We start from the raw sequence: 16,908 nt of genomic DNA on the forward strand, positions 1-16,908 counted from the left end.
CCAGGCATTAGGGTCAAGCCCACTGACACAGCAAAGGGTAAGCAGGACAGAGTCAGAGGCATAATAAACCTTGGAGTAGTTCCTCAGCTCCATGCCCCAGTTTCAGCATTCTCATTCCTGTGTCGTACGTAGCAACACAATCAGATGACTCACCTGAGAAAACAGTGGACCCCTCTTCTGCTCCCCTCCCTCAAGACACATCCCCCATGTCTCTAAGGAGCACAAAGGGAGAAGGTGGATGGAGCAACGTGGTGGATGAGTGTGGAGTACGAGGAGTTGGGTAAGAAGGGAAATGGAAGTTTTCCAGAGATAAAGTGCAGGTAGCTACCCACAAAAATGAGGGTAATAGACTTTCACCCCAAAAAAGCCTCTGTGAAGTAGAGGATTAGTTCCAAGGACCGCTCTAGCAGACCAGGCATTTTTTTTGAAGCCAGCATTGTAAAGCATCAGGTGAAAAGAAGATTTACACTACTATCTTGTTAAAGAAAGAGGACAATCCTCTTTCATTCAAGCTAGTTATTCCTCATCCATGTCCTGCAATATGGGAGGAGGGAAGAGCGATTTCTGTTTTGGCCATCCCAGTTTGAATTTATATAATAGCTGGTAAGATAATTCACATGCTTATTACTCGTCTTTGCAAACTAGAAACCCCTTGCTATTAAGACAGACTCGCATGGCAGCACTGTACACACTTCCATCTGTTGGTACTGGAGGCAGAAGTCAATGAATGAAAATAAAAGATATCCAGCAAGGGCCCAATAACATTTAATAGACTAAGTAGCCTCATGCAGTTTATATATTGTCACATATTACAATCAAATAATACTGTTAGACTAAGTGACAGAGAAGCCTTGGCAATGAGCAAAAGGACAAGCTCTCATTTGAAGAATCTGTGAGCCTCTGTTACAGGAGATGCTACGCTGCTAGCAAAACAGGAGACATGTTCACATCAGGATCCCCAGCTAAGTGGGAAGTTCCACGTAGCTGGGCCCTCCAAAGAGAAAACAGCTCCTTCTCCCTGCCACTTCTTAAACCTAATAAACAGAGCAATACACTCACATTTTGAGGAAAAATAGCTCTAGCCAGTTGGACAGGAGAGTCTTCAGGATTAGAGAGATTTAAATGCAACTCAGCAATGTATGCCAATATGCTGATATCTTCCTAATTTAGAAGAGAATTATCTTAGCTCAACTAGAATTACAGCTAGAGCTGCTAATTTAAAAAACAGGGAAAAATCCATACACAAGACATGCCCCAGATTCTCTGAAACATACTGACCAACATCTTGCACAGCTGCACGGCTAGAGCCAAACCATTCATCCTCATTTTACAAAGGACTCTGCGTGTCACGCGGGATTTTCCGTTTAACACTTCACGGTCAGGATGCCCTTCAGGACCTCCCCGCCGGGCCGGGGACGCCCTCACGCAAGACGCGGCCCGTGGGCAGGGCCAGCCTGCGCCTCGCTCGTACGCGAGGCGCCCGCCACGGCCTCGCCGCGCGCCCGCCATGGCCTCGCCGTACGCGAGGCGCCCGCCACGGCCTCGCTGCGCGCCTGCCATGGCCTCGCCATATGCGAGGTGCCCGCCACGGCCCTGCCACGCGCCCGCCATGGCCTCGCTGCGCGCCGCTTACCACACAGCGCCCCGTGGGGCCGGGCCGTCCACACCTACCACAGGCACATCCCAACGGTCATTTATTTGTGCTTGCGTTGCTTCTCCCCCCCAATATGTAAAGAAATGCACTTAATTTCTTTTTTTTTTTTCACAGATTAGGCACCCTGCTTGAGAAATTCAAACATCCCACCAAATAGATCTTAAGTCTACATAGCTAAGCTGCTGGCATTCAAAATCGTAGTTTAACTTTAGTTCAACAGCCAGTTCAACAGTCACTGAGGGTGAGTGATGTCCCCTCAACAGCTCATTTTGACAAATAAACATGATCCTCCTGTACAACTATCTTTATATGAATAAAGGAATTTATAACTATTTTTCTAGTGACTGTATATTAATGCAAACCCAGTACCCCAAAGTATGGGTTACTTAATTAAGCAAGTAAATCCATTTACTAACCCTGTTTAGGGATCCCAACATGTTGCTACACACAGCTGCAATCTGTAAAATCTGGCTCCAGGAACAACGTTGAGAAGATGTGTGTAGCTCCACTCTCTGATCCCTATCAATAACCCTTATTGCAGAAATACAGCATTTGCTGCGTATCTTAGCCTTCCTATGCCAGACTGCATAAGTCTAGGCTAGTAAACCATCCAACCTTACTGAATGGTGCATTTATCCTTATCCATCTATCGTTTCTTACCCTTTGTGTCTTCTTGCAATACATACTTGTTGAGTCATGTTCAGCTTGGCTTTTTGTGGTACAGATCTTCAGTTTGTATAGATATTTTGTGGTACGTGTGCATAAAGCAGATGAACTTTCAGCTTAAACAGCCAACACATATTTGCTTGTAATGGAAAAGACATGGTTTGACAACCAAAGTGTCCCTTTCCAAAACCATGCTTATGCTGCAAATAAAGTTTTCTTATTTCAAAATGCGAAATTATTTATTTCTCTGGAGAGACAAAATAGGAGATTTATCTGGAAGACTAAACAGATAGACTATTTGCAAGATGGTATTTCATGAGTATTCTATCTGCATACATATGTGGGAGAGGGAAAAAATAATCATAAGCATAGGGTGACCATTTCCTGGGAAATAAATCTCAAAATTACACAGGTATTCTAAAGCAACTTTTCTAGAATGGGGTAATGAAATTCAAGCCCACATAATCTTACTGATCCTACTTTTTACTAGAAAACAACTTTTTCTTTTTTGTTTTTTTTCCCCACCATGCACTGAGCTATTTGTGCAACATGGGATAGATTCTTTGGAGCAAGTACTTGTTTAGTTTATCCTAAGTATCAAGAATATGGATGAAAGCTCCCACGAATTACATCAGGATCATTTCACTTGGTATGGAAGGCAACCAAAGAATTGGCTTTATGCAGGAAAAGGAAGGCTAAAAGGGCAAAAGATCCAGAGAACTTATGCGCATTTTGGAACCAGTCACTTTAAAACAACAAATGATTTATTGAAGAATTGATATTTTCTCACATGGGAAAGAAAATATTTATTTTTAAAATGAAAATACATGGCATGAGAAAACATTCTACAGTCTGGCAACATTTTCTACAGATTTAAAGTATCAGCTACATCAACAGCTGTACCTGGTCCATTTGTTTATTTGAGGAGAATCGTTCTAGCTTACTGCCGTGAAACTTCCTTAAATCTTAGCTCTTACCCACATGGGGCAGCGCAGTGTTATGCAAAAATATCACAGTAGTGTCTGAGGTGAGCAAAATCGCAAAAATTGCAATTGCAAAAGCAAAGTCCATCTGTCTCAGTTAACAGCTGCTCAGCATGCTGCAAATACAAGTTTTAAAAGCTTATAGTTACTTGAAACATTCAGCAACGTATAACAATTTTCAGTCATATTTTTATGTGCAATATGTAAAATCTTTAAAAAAATCTTCACACATTTAAACCTTCCTATATGCAAGCTTTCTTCCTGCTCAAAATCAGCAGTAGCAATCTGTCACCTCCATCACTAAACACAATGACAAGACCGTTCTTCCCTTTCTTTGCAACCTATTCTTAATAATATGCAAATCTTAAGGAACTACATTTCTAAACTCGATGCAATAGCACAAAAAGCAAACCTGCCAGCAAGCCTGTCAGCACAATTACAACCACTAATAAAGATGATCACAGCCCGCTAATAAAGAATCATTAGATACATTATGTCTATCTTCTATGCAGTTCTTTTATACGGACACTGATTGAGGACACTTGATCTAACTGAAAACAACTGCTATAAATTTACATTGGCAAATCTGTTATAAACTTTTAGGCCACTTAGGATTGTTGTCTGCTGTAGGGAAAACCAGCTATTTATAGCTTAGCCCTGCAAAACATTTACCAGAAATACAAACCAGAGTAATATTGTGTTTATGAAGACAAGTGACTGGAAGGATACAAATACAGATATACAGGCTGTGCACAGAAATGACTTACTTGCATTAAGTCAAATACTTGTGGTCCGTATTACAATTTATACCACATTTGGAAACTGAAACCTATGTATTAAGAAACATTCAAGAATTTTACCTGCAAAACACATACGACGTAACAGGAACGTGTCCTATGTCATTTAACTTCAGACAATTTTATACAGGCTGCAAAAGTGAATGCGCAAAAATTTAGCGAAAGCCCAAATTTGGGTTGTCTGTGCACTTCAAATTCAGCCCCTTCACATGGAACTATCACTATGCAGTTCTCGTTTCAATTTTAAATTTCAGGGCATATTTGACCCAGGGTTAACCATGATCTGTCAGCAAGACATATCTCAGAACAAAGCAAAAACAATCAAAGGAAAAAAAAGTCCAGACCAAACTAAGCTCCAGAACATATCAGCTAACCTATTCCCAGCAAAGAGAAAAATGTTAGCATCAGACTGATGAGAACGATTGAAAACACCATCTACTTGGGTCACTCTGGCTCAAAGGAAGCGATCACAGAGTGGCAGAGGTGCAGAGAAGAGCTATGGAGATGCTAAGAGAGGAAAGTCTGTGTTAGAGCGAGATTTGTTAGATCAGTGATGCCTCCAGGTTGCTCAGAGCAGCAGTGCCAGGGAAGCAGTGTGCTGGGCAAGACTATACCTAGCCTGGCTTGTCAGCTTGGGCCACAACTGCTGAATTTTTCTATGCGAGCAAGCACTCCGCAGTGTGGGCGATGGATTAACCAGAACCATGGGTCAGAGCCACTGGTTTCAGCGGACAAATCGAAGGCAAACCACTGCTTTCCCCACCAGTCCAAGAAAGCTCGAGGAAACTTTTTAATGTAATCCAAATCATTTCAGCTAATGTAATAACGCTGTCGTGAGGTGAAACGAGCTAGGAGTGAGACAGGAAGAGGCAGAGTTTCCAGCCAGCAGAGGAGGAAGGTCTTGGCACAACCTGACTGCAGAGGAAAAACGAAAGCAAGGAGCAGCCCAGGCCATGCTACCGTATAACACAACGGTCGTTGCGGGGACGTGACTCACTGACGTGAGCTGCATTTCTAGGACATTTTGATGGGCTGCTGTTCCTCCCACTGCAGTCCTGCTCTGCTCGGCAAACGGAGGCAGAACGTGGCCATGTCCACGCACCTTTCAAAACTCCTTCCTTCTCTTGTGGCAACAAACCATAGTCTCAGGACTAACCTTTCTGTCCCCTCATGCCTATTTCATGCCTTTCCCATATTGCTTCCCTACTCTAATTTACCTTTTTTTTTTCATTATTTACTACTTTATGAAGAGACAATTTTTTTCTCTGTATGTTCTACAAGAAGATAAATACAAAGAAGATAAAACCATCACTCACTCAAGTGTTTAAATTTTCAAGTCTTACTTTTTTACCTCCCATATGTTGTCTCTAAGACTGTAAAAGATTTATATACACTTCCTGCGCTTCTTTATATAGTCTCCTATTTACTGTACAGGCATGAGCACACAGCCAAGGTGTGGCAAACTGTGTCTAATGGATAGGTTAGATGTCAAGAACTCAAAATATTTACAGACATTCAAATCCTAGATACAGATATGTACATACATATTAAACACAGAGACATTATTTATTATTTATTTAGAATTATGCTTCCGTATTCCAAGACTTATGTCTTGGACTTGAAAAGTGTGAAGCACAGTGAAAGCAGCTTGTTGAAGAAACAATTACAGCTAAAACACCATTCTCCACACTAACCAGAAAAGTACTTTCCTGGTAGCATCTGTATTGCTTTTAAGTTAAACAGACCTGTGTTCACTCAGTTATATTCAAGTGATACCAAAATAATGCAAATATTGCTATAGCCTACTCTACTCCAAATAGGTTTTATATATATAATATATATATACTGTATTTTATATATATATATATATATATATATTTACTTGGCACATGAAACTGTTGTGTCATCAGATTTAAATATTTTCTCTGTGCTTGGAATCTGCTCACTTGTGTAGATTTATATCCTTGGTAAGAAGAGCAAAATCTGTAATGGGCCACACTGAAAACATGCTATGACCATGCTTAATACTGCCTAAATGCTATGTCCACTAACGGTTAAAACCATATCTTTATAAAACTCTATCATCAGTAACAATTTTATCCAACAGCAGTGAAAAAGACCAAACTCTTCTAATGGGATTCATCTGGCTATATGCTGATTTCTACAGCTGAGCTTGTTACCAGATGTCATGCTAATACTGTAAATCAAAAGTGAGCTGCAATGTATCGCATTTGCAAGCAGATGTTTAAAACCTAAGAATTAGGAAAATTATTATATTATCTCTAATTACTCCCTTGAAACACCTTTTTCTCTTCATTGACTACAAAGGGATTCAAGGTGAGTTCATCTGGAGGGCTAATAATCAGTGATCAGAAAGCACTGTGAAATGGAAATAACTGTTACTAGCAGGAAATACAGTTGAGCAACAGACACTATGGCAGCAGGCCAAAACTGGTGTATTCTTAGTGATGTGTTAATAGGTAGGAAAGTAAAGGTATAGACCTGGATATCAGCAAGTTTCCCTGCTGGACAAGCTTTTGCGCTTCACTCTTAGTGACATTAATGAATCCACTTCTTTCACAAAAAGTAATGTTAGTGCTTGTTAATGCTTTCCTTCACTTAAAAAGGAATAGTATTTTCAAAATAATGCTGTTCAACATGCTACTCTACCTGCTGAATCAATTGCTATCCAATTGCAGATGTTAGTTGATAAAAAACTCCACACGGGCAAACAACTCACAACCCCAAATCTCATGAAACAACCACTGCATCAGTGTTGAGTGCTTGGTGGTAGGGAGGTGTAGGGAGTCACTGGAAGACAAAACCAAATAAGGCTTCAGGTGTAAACTACCCTCCATCTAATCACTACAGGAATTGTGAAAACAAATTATTTTTTCAAAAGCTAGCACCTTGAATTTTTAGAATCTGAGGTAATTCCCCTCGCCCAAATTCTGCCATAACTAAAGGTGAGCACAATTTGAATAAAATGTGTTATGAGCACTGATGCCAATGCATTGGCTCGGTTTCCTTTTATTTATTTATTTTAAAGGAACTTGCGGGTAAGCCCCAGCCCTGCGTCCAGCTGAATCAATAGGTGGAGATTCTCCCTATCACAAATACGAACTCGTTCTTTAATTCTGCATAACATATGAAAGCGAGCATTTACCTATGAATGCACTCAAGTAATCCCGAATTCCCCTTAATAAAAAACAGAAAGGATGCAGCAAATAACAATTTTATTCCTTTTCCTTACAGGGACATGGTGAGTTTCTTTGCTGTGGCACTCTTGCTTTGCACTCAGGCATGCAAAAAAAATTCTTTCTTTTGGTTTGAATTCACCTCCTATGGTGATTTTCTGTAATTTTTCAGGATTATTTTTCTCTTTATTTCAGGTTCCTCACCTCTTCTCCCTACCAGAAGACAAGCCCAGCAGTTAGTCACAGAATCACAGAACGGTTGAGTCTAGAAGGGACCTCTAGAGACCATCTAGTCCAACCCCTGCTCAAGCAGGGACACCTAGAGCACGTGGCACAGACGTAAAACATCTTTGCTCTGTCTGTGCCATGGGCCCATGACACGTTTGAGGGAATGTTTCCGCACTGCACTGACGGTACAGATTTGTATAAGGTCACAAATTATCACCTGGTAAATTTTAAATCAAGAAATTAAAAGATAATATTAGTTAAGTCAAATCTATTATTTGTCTTATTCTGATAAACTATCGAACCACAACAAAAGTTGAGATTTTCTTCATTGTACCTCCATTTCAATCTACATTAGGTATCAGAAAATACTCAAAAGGAAGGTAGAGTTTCGGCAAGTAAATTGTTGAAATCCATTCTTCAAATGTTGGCTGTGTCAAACAAACATTTCCCTCTAACCTGTATTTTCCACTTGATTATTTTCTGCCTATATATTTCTTTCCCTTGTATTTATGGGAATCCATGGGATTGTGGAACTCCACAGTCTTGTTCTAATATTCCACTGGCAATTTCTGTAAATTCATTCACAGTCCTCAATATCTCCCCTGATCTTTGGCACCAACTCAAATATTTGCCAGAACTACATGTTTCTCTCTTATACCACTTCTCATACATAAATCACATTCATGTTCATTAAAACAAAATTTGAATTCTCTCTGAATGATCACTCAATTTAAGCACTTCCCTTTCCAGCACAGGCAGCTGAACTGGCTGCTTGGGCAAGGTGTGCTTTCCACTTCCAGTTCTTGGGCATGTGCCTTTTGCTTTCTCCAGGATCAAATCATTTTTCTTATGCTGAGACTCAAATCACCATTCCGCAGCTCTATTCCCCTCCTGTATTTTCGGTTTTTCTATTTTCCCAAGTACTTTATGACAGCTTCTTCACTGTTGATTCTAACTTGCAAAGCCTGAGTTGCCTCTATCCTGAATTACTTAGCAGACATACCTATCCTCAAAAATCCTGCAAATGAGTAGACAAATACCCCCTTAAAGAGTACCAAAATCTTTAACAACACAGAAGGAACAGCTTTCAACCATGACATTAGTCACTCTCCAAGCTAACAGTATCTATTAATATCTTCAATTTATAGGGATCCACATGCAATTACCATGAATTTTGTCATGCTGCTTCAGTGTGGCTTCACTCTTCGACGGCCCTTTCTAGGGGAAAGAGGGTGGCAAAAAAATAAGGACCTATATTTTCTACAGGAAAACAAAAGGCTCAGAGCCTAGACTTAAGCTATTTGTCTTAAAGTTAGCAGAAATTCAGCAAGGCCGGCTACCCTGTAGAACAAGAGAGCTGTGATTAGATTGCCAGCACGGAGGGGTTGTATCCTCACGGAGCTGTCTTTGGATCATCAGCTGAATGCGGGTTTTAATCCTCAGCTCCTGCCAGGCCAGACCGTCCAAACACGAAATATTCCCGCGTGAGCATCCGTACGTTGGGAGGGGCACGGCACTGCCGCAGAAACAACCGAGTGCTGCTTTAACTCCCAGCCTCGGCAGCGCGCGGCAGCAGCAGCTCGGCGCGGCAGCCAGCAAATCCGCAGCTTCCCGCGACGCTCCGGAGCCGCTCGCGGAAGCCGCGGATCACCACGCGGACTGTTTCGTTTCGCCGGGGCGGCCAGGCAAGGTCAAGTGGCTGCAGCAAACGGAGCACATCCTGGTCCAGAGTTACTCCCCAGTTCCCTGCAATCTTGATCTCCCCAGCTATCTTCAGGAGAGGGAATGGGTGCACTGAGCAGAGCTTCCTCCCTCTAGAGCCTGAGCTCCTTTACTTGCTCTCCAATCTAACAGTCAGATCCAATCTACCCTTTTATGCAAGATTACCTTGCCTCAATTTTGTAGACATTTTCTTCAACATATTTCTCTCTTTTTTCTTGTAATCCTCAGCTCTTCTTTCCCCCCCCTTTTTTTTTTTTTTTTTTTTTACTTTCTTATTCATGGTCTCTTCGGTGCCTGCCATCCACAGAGACACTCCATGCCAGCAGCAGCGGCAGTTTTGCAGGGAATCATGTGTACGATCTCATGGAATTGTATGAGAAATTATAATCACCATAACAATAACATAAACTTACCCCCCCGACCCTTTTTCAACTTTCATGCTCATGAGATGGAGCTGTCAGCAGCAGTCTGTTTGCCTTTTTGACACAGATGATACACGTTTCAGAAGATTGCACTGAATGTGTAATCACCTGCAGACAGGAGCTAACCCTTTCAAAGTCACTTCTCTGATTTATGGGGCATAAAAATCTATCATCTCAGCCAAAAAAAAATAATGAAGTAACACTTCTGTTTCCTCAAAAATTTATGCTCAGAGACCAGTATATAAAATCTAAGGAGCAGCTCTATTATTCAGTGTATTTTTAAGTGGTAGATTATGCTTTGAAAGATTGTTAATAAAAGAAAACCAGACAGCTTCACCCCTCAAATACACTTTTCAAGAAAGGCTTGATTAAAGTTGCTTTAGAGAGAACTTGGAACGTTCTGAACAGTGACAAAAATATACCATGCAAGGCTGTTGTTATTAGATAGAACATGTTGTTAGATATCTCTAAACAACTACTGCTTCGGAAAAATCAGACAGGAAAACAAGAAAAAGAAAAAACAAAGCAAACATTTTGGAATTATAATGCTGTTTTTTCCCCCTCAAGCAAAAGCAGACACATCTTAGAAAATACTTCTCTTATGTTTCAGTACTGTATCCATAGCTCAGTAGTACACATAACTAACATAAGCAATAATAATCAGCGTGTTTCTGTTGGGAGTACAGCATGAATAAAATCCAACCTCAGGTTGAGAGCCAAGCGACTATGCTTAGAGAGATATTTACATTGTGTTTCTTTTCCAATATAGTCTGTGCCATATCTTTAATTAAAAGATTTTAGAATCCAAGCCTGCAAGAGGAAAATAAATTAAAGATAATAAACGTGACTTATGGAGATGACCTCAGAGTTAGAGGACAGGAGGGACTTGGCTGTGGAACAAACAACTTCTGGAGGAGTTCCAGGACAACAAACTCTCTCTCTCTTTTTTTTTTTTTTTTTACTCAATTAGATGATCTAACAGACCCCGTGATGATCCAGCACAACAAACAAATTGTCTGAGGACATGCCAAAGAGTAAAAAATAAACAGTGAAACATGATTTTTGGCTCTTAGCACCAAGAATCCACTCATTAAAAGGGGGATCTTTCACAAATAAAATTCAGTGCTGTAATACACAGTTCTTTATTCCACCCTTATGATTTTAATAGGAGCTCTTGTTCTAAAAAACTGACAGGGTTTGTTTTAAGAGATTAAGGCGCTTAACAGAGGGTCTACCCTTCCACAAAGCAGTGAAATGGTAAGCCAGCTTCCCAGTCACATTTCAGTGTTTAAGTTTGAAATGAAAATCAAAACAAACCTTAAACAGGATTGTCTAAGGAGTCATCACTGTGTAAAAATAGTTCATGGGTTCGATTCTCTGTTACCACAACACATTACAGAAACCTCAAAAGAAGTAATCTTACATACATTTGTAGCTACATGTAATCTTACATACATGTGTAGACTTTAAACAAACTCACACAAAATTCCCAATACACAAAAAAACCCAACCCAGAAATATGTTAAAAGTTGAAAAAAAAAAAAAAACCTTATACATGTAACTCATAAAAACAAACAAAACAAGTTTTACAGTGAGAAAAAAAGAGCGCGATACAGGGCTGGTGCTTGTCTCCTGGTGTGCCCCAATGCACAATTCACGTATTGCAAGTGCATTTGCCCCCACTCACTTTCTCTGCTGAAAAAGCTAATGAAGTCTCAACAAACAGACTTAAGTTCAAACATCATTAATTCTGCTATTAAGGTATATCTCTGAGAGGTTCTCCCACTTAAATAGTTATCAAGTGCTTGGCAACAAGGACATTTATAATTCATTTCTCTAAAGAAGGAAAGAAAGACTTGAATTTTATTGCAGATCACTAGCTGTGTAATTCTTTCCACTTCCAGGCACTAGAACAGCAGCAAAAAAAAAAAAAAAAAAAAAGTACACAGTAAGTTGGTGGCAAAATCGCATCAGCAATTATGCTATAGGTCTGTAATACAGAATGCACCAACCAGTCATTAAGAGCAGTACTTCTGATTAGATTTAGCAAGAACCTTCACAATAGGGTAATACCAGACACCTGTAGAGCTCTCTTGAAGACGAAGGCATTGGTGAAGCCCTAGTAATTAATGTAAGTACGTGGCTGTCCCCATCCGGATGATGGGATGGGCAGCACCACATAGCAGTGTTGTTCCTGCCGAACTGAGGCTCAAGCTGCAGATTGCTACTGGGGAAAAAAATGATTGGGATCTAAAGTTCCATGCAAGGATTCTGTTTCTATGCTTGATTCTTCCCTGTTTGAAAGCCTCCTCATCAGTTCTAACTGCAACACCAATAGATGAACGCTGTGCAGAAAACCACAGAGCAACAAACTGTTGCTCCATGGTACCAGTAAGGAACCGGGCCTCTCCTAAATGCAATTCATTTTTGAATGAAAATCGTTATGGTTTTTGTAACGGTTGCTCCTTAAACTCTCTGCCCAAATGAAAGGAAAAGAAAAAAGGAAAGAAAAAAAACCTCCAAAAACCAGAAAGTGAATACGGCAGCTCACTGCCCCCCCGGGGCCTCCCTAGCACCCCGAACTGCAGGTGCCCCTGCAGCCGTCCCTGCGGTGACACACGCAGACAGTGGGGAGGGCGCTCCCTGCCGCCTCCCGCCCCCTGCCCTTCCTCCCTTCCCGGTTCCTCACACTGTCTGCAGAGCCCCTCTGCTCCTGGCGCTCATCCCATCCACCTCACGGCCGCCCCAACTCCCTGCCGTGCCTCACACATCCGTCCTTCGCGGTGTCCTCAGCTGCTCATCTGGGGGTTCATCCTGCATCGCCAGTGCCACCTGAGCCCCCAACAGCACCAGGGGGTGGCAGACTGGGGCAAGAGAGGCTAAGCCTGCCTCACATCAAGCAGATACATGTGCTTCATTTATTTGTTTTGGATTTAGTCAGCTCATTCTTTCTGCAAAGTAGCTCTCTGATTAGCAGACCCCCCCAAGCCCTCCCTCCTCCAAACGAGCAAACATGGTAATTTTCTCCAGCAACATTCAGCTTCCAAAGAGCTTTGTAGCCTCTGCTCAGAACGACTTACTGCCAAATTACAGGGTATTAAAAAGCACAAGATTGTGAAATGGAAGAGAATGGACTGGCCAGAGATGAATGAAGGCAGCACATGAAGAAGCTCAGGCGGGCAGGAGGAAGCAGGTTTATATAAAAAAGGACGTATCAACATGCAGATAGGCAGCACTTTTCTCTCTGCTCTTCTTTTTCTTTTTTAGGCATAACTAGTCCATCTACAAATTTATTCTGCAACTCAATTTGCAATACTTAGTACATTATACAATTCTCACTAAGATCTGAATTTAAAAAGAGGAAAGGAGAATTAGGTCACAAGTAGACAAGCAACATCAGAATCAATCAAGCTTTTTTTTTTTTTCCCCTAATGCAACCATTCATCAGTGATCAGAACTTTTCTGAGTCTCTAAAGAATACCTGACAGCCATTGGATTTGGGAGGAGGAAGAATTTTTCCTAGATACCTCATCATTTCATTAATATTTAATTTCAACATTCTTTTGATCTCCCTCTCCCAAAATAGGCTCTACAATTATCATCTCTAGAATCTCTAATACTGACATCAAAGCAAGGCTCCTAATTTTCTCTCTGAATCTACGGATGTAGGTATTTATTTTTAAAATACATTTTTAAAAAGCATCTCTAATATTTTTACTGATTTTCTCTACGTTTTGAATTACACAAGAACACAGGCATGAAGGTACTTGTTACTATAACACGTTGTGACTTTAAATATCCACTGTGTCCAATTACTGGGCTCCCCAGTCCAAGACATATTTGGAACTACTGGAGAGATGCCAGGGTAGGGCTACAAAGATGATTAGGGGACTGGAGCATCTCTCCTATTAGGAAAGGCTTAGAGAGCTGGGCCTGTTTAACATGAAAAAGAAAAGACTGAGAGGTGATCTTATCAGTGTGTGCAAATACCTTAGGGGAGGATGTCAGGAGGACACTATTTTCAGTGGTGACCAATGAGAAGCATCGGGCACAAATGGGCACAGGAAGTTCTGTCTGAACTGGCACAAAAACTTCCCAACTATGAAGGTGACAGAGCCCTGGAACAGGCTGCCCAGAGAGGTTGTGGAGTCTCCTTCTCTGGAGACCTTCCAAACCTGCCTGGATGCCACCCTGTGCCACGTGCTCTGGGTGTCCCTGCTGGAGCAGGGGGGTTGGACCAGGTGATCTCTAGAGGTCCCTTCCAACCTCAACCAATTGTTTAATTTTGAGCAAAATGTTACTTCTAAAAAGCTTTGCTAGGTAACAGAGTTTTCGAATAGTGAGATAGAGAGAGGATTCATGTGACACATTAAGGAGAACTTGGCAGACTGTATTAATTGGGTAGGAAGACCAACAGGCAGATGCTGAAATGGTAGAAGCAACAGTGGGAAGGCTATTGTGAGGGAGAAGTGGGAATGGTATTTGCCACCTATTCAAATCAAAACCACCACAGACAGCAAGTCCGATTCTGTCCCAAATCAGACGTGTGAGCAACTGCGAAACAAACAGAGATTTTATAAGGAGAAAACTGAAAATGTAATGACAAGTATTCTGTTTTTTTATTCTTTTACTCTCAAATGCAAGAACCTCTCTCTCTCAAAAACAAAAAACATTCCCCATTTTCTATAACAGAAAGCTATTCACCTAGCTTAGTTCCTTCCCAAGTTCCTCATTTTTTTTCCTGACTTGATTAGCCGAAATATCTCTTTTCTGTTAATAGATACGCAAAGATAGAAGACTTTGATATCTGATCCCAGGTAATGCTTTGCCACTCTCCCCAGGACAGTTTCAGTTGCTCCTCCTGATAAACTTGTGAAAGGCCTTTTAAAGTAAAAGAAATAATGGTTGCTGATTATCCTTCATCCACTGATCCCTAAGCACATTCAAAGAATTCTAAAAGATCAGTAAGACACTATTTTCCTTGGCAGAAAACAAGCTGCCAAGATGAGTACTTACTTTCTACTCAGTAGCAGATTAGCTCCTTTTAAACATCCTGAGATCTGTTTTTGTTTGTGATAGGTTTTCTTAAACTGTGAGATTTTAAAGAGGATTGCTTAACCAAGAACACAGTCACAAATTCTACTGCGCAGAAAGAAACTTCAGAAACTGTTGCAAAAACATTATTCATTCTAATCTACAATGTGCTACAATGTGTTGACCCCCCATAAAGGAAGACCTCCCCCTCGATATCTCCATAAAGTCACGTTTCTGCAGTTGTATGTGAGCAGGTAATTCCTTTTGTTTAAAAGGTTACTTTTCCAATAGTTGAAAATAGTACTAAAAACACAAGATTTTTTGGATTGCAGAAAAGTCAGACATATTCAGCTGCAGCTGCGGGGAGCAGGGCTGGAGGAGGGCAGGGAATCTGATAGCATTACTGTCCTTATTTGAACATCTCTAATTGACTGCATGTATGAGGGAGTTACCTCTTCTCTTTCTCCTCCCGATCTAACTTTTTCTAAAATACTGCTATTCTTCTTCTGCAGGATCAAAGTGACAGATCTAACCATGTGTCTGACTGCCTCAACTTTTTTTTTTTTTTTTCATTATTTGGCACTCGGTATGTAGTAAAAAAAAAAAAAAGCTAAACAGAAAACAGGATTTAGGATTAAAATTTAGTCCATCTTTAGGCTCAGAGAAGATCCAATTGCAGATCCTGAGAATCCAGATGACAGAAGAGCAGAGCTATTTGAGAGAAGAGGGGGATTAGCGGAGGGAACCTTTGGCAGCTTCGCATGCTCTTCTCTTGATCATACGGTGTAAGTAACCCTTTCCTTTAAGTGCATCTAAGACACTCCTCAAGTGTGAGCATCATACCTAGTGCCACTGGTAAAACCAGGAGAGGGAGCAGGGCACTGGGAGGATCGCAGGGGTAGGGAGAGAGTATGAGGCCACAACCTCTGAAAGCCCTGCCCTTCCATGTGGCTTTACCTCTTCCCTGACCAACAGATATGTCATGATCTAGGACAAGCCTAAATGAAATTCAAGTGCCGGATTACTGGCATTTAGGTACTAGAAATTTAAATTATGTGAAATAGGTACTGGGTTCTTTCCTGCAGAATAAACTACTTGATAACTCTCGTTCTCTCGCCCCTTGGCCACTAACGATATTCCCTTCACAAATGCCTAACGTCTCGTTAAGCCTACAAACCAGTGCACCTCCTCTCCGCTGCTGAGAGATTCAAGAAATCATGTCTTTTTTTGTACCATACATATGGTCTTCTCCATCACACTACCGTTCCAGTTCTGCCAACCCACTTCAATCACTCCATACACCATTCACTGCAGCTGGAGGGCAGCTGTGGGACTGCCACAACCGTGTCCACTGCTGTTGGTTAGCTTCACTAGGGACAACACAAAATTGTCACCTACATTGCATCTCACCTGACTCTAGCTGAATTGCACAAAACTCACCCCTCTTGAAGACCATGAACCACCATCACAGATCCTCTAAACACTCCAAACCCAGGCTACAAGTTCTGTGCTAATACACAGCACATCTCAGCACAGATGAGAGACTTGAGAGGGAGGCACCAAGTCTTGAGGTTTGTCTAAAACTATATTAAAGGCATCTACGGCCTTTTAACTAGCTATTTGCATACTGGCCCCAAAGATGAAAGATCTAAAACTGATTTTCAATCTTAATGAGGACCCACAGTTTGGATTTTGATAATCACACTTACTAAATGTAAGAATGGCATCTTGGTATGATCCTACTTAAGGACTCTATCAATACAAACATGCTCTGTTCTGCTAAACTTGTTTACCACAGATTGAGGATTTCAGTATCTGAGAACAGAACGTGGTTATTTTCATCCACATAGACAGCCTTCAAATTTCCAATACAGTAATTTGAACTGAATTCCTGTCATAGATTCCTGCATGTATTATATAAATACTGTGTATTACACAAATTATATAAATTATATTAAATAAATTATTGAAATATCCAGCTAGGAGCATTAGTGAATCAACAAAGATGATGCTTGAAATCAGTAGTGATTCAAACCTTCAGCAGACTGCTGTGTTGAAAACCTTGGTGTTTTAGTGGGGGGAGAAGGAAGAGAGATGGATGAGGGAAGGGGAAGTTGACGAAGATAAAAAGTGGAAAAAAATGTAACAGATAAAGCAAAGGCACTGCCTATCGGAAATTCCATGCAGCTTTTAAACATGAGGATG

General features: G+C 41.0%; 1 protein-coding gene across 1 annotated transcript in view; it reads right to left on the bottom strand.

The window, feature by feature from the left end:
- The window catches only part of GNAL (G protein subunit alpha L), a 182,730-nt gene that overhangs the window by 120,842 nt on the left and 44,980 nt on the right, over positions 1-16,908 (bottom strand).

This window comes from Tinamus guttatus, unplaced genomic scaffold, assembly GCF_059628265.1.
Source record: "Tinamus guttatus ecotype Peru unplaced genomic scaffold, ASM5962826v1 Tinamus_guttatus_pri_ptg000203l, whole genome shotgun sequence".
Taxonomy (NCBI): domain Eukaryota; kingdom Metazoa; phylum Chordata; class Aves; order Tinamiformes; family Tinamidae; genus Tinamus; species Tinamus guttatus.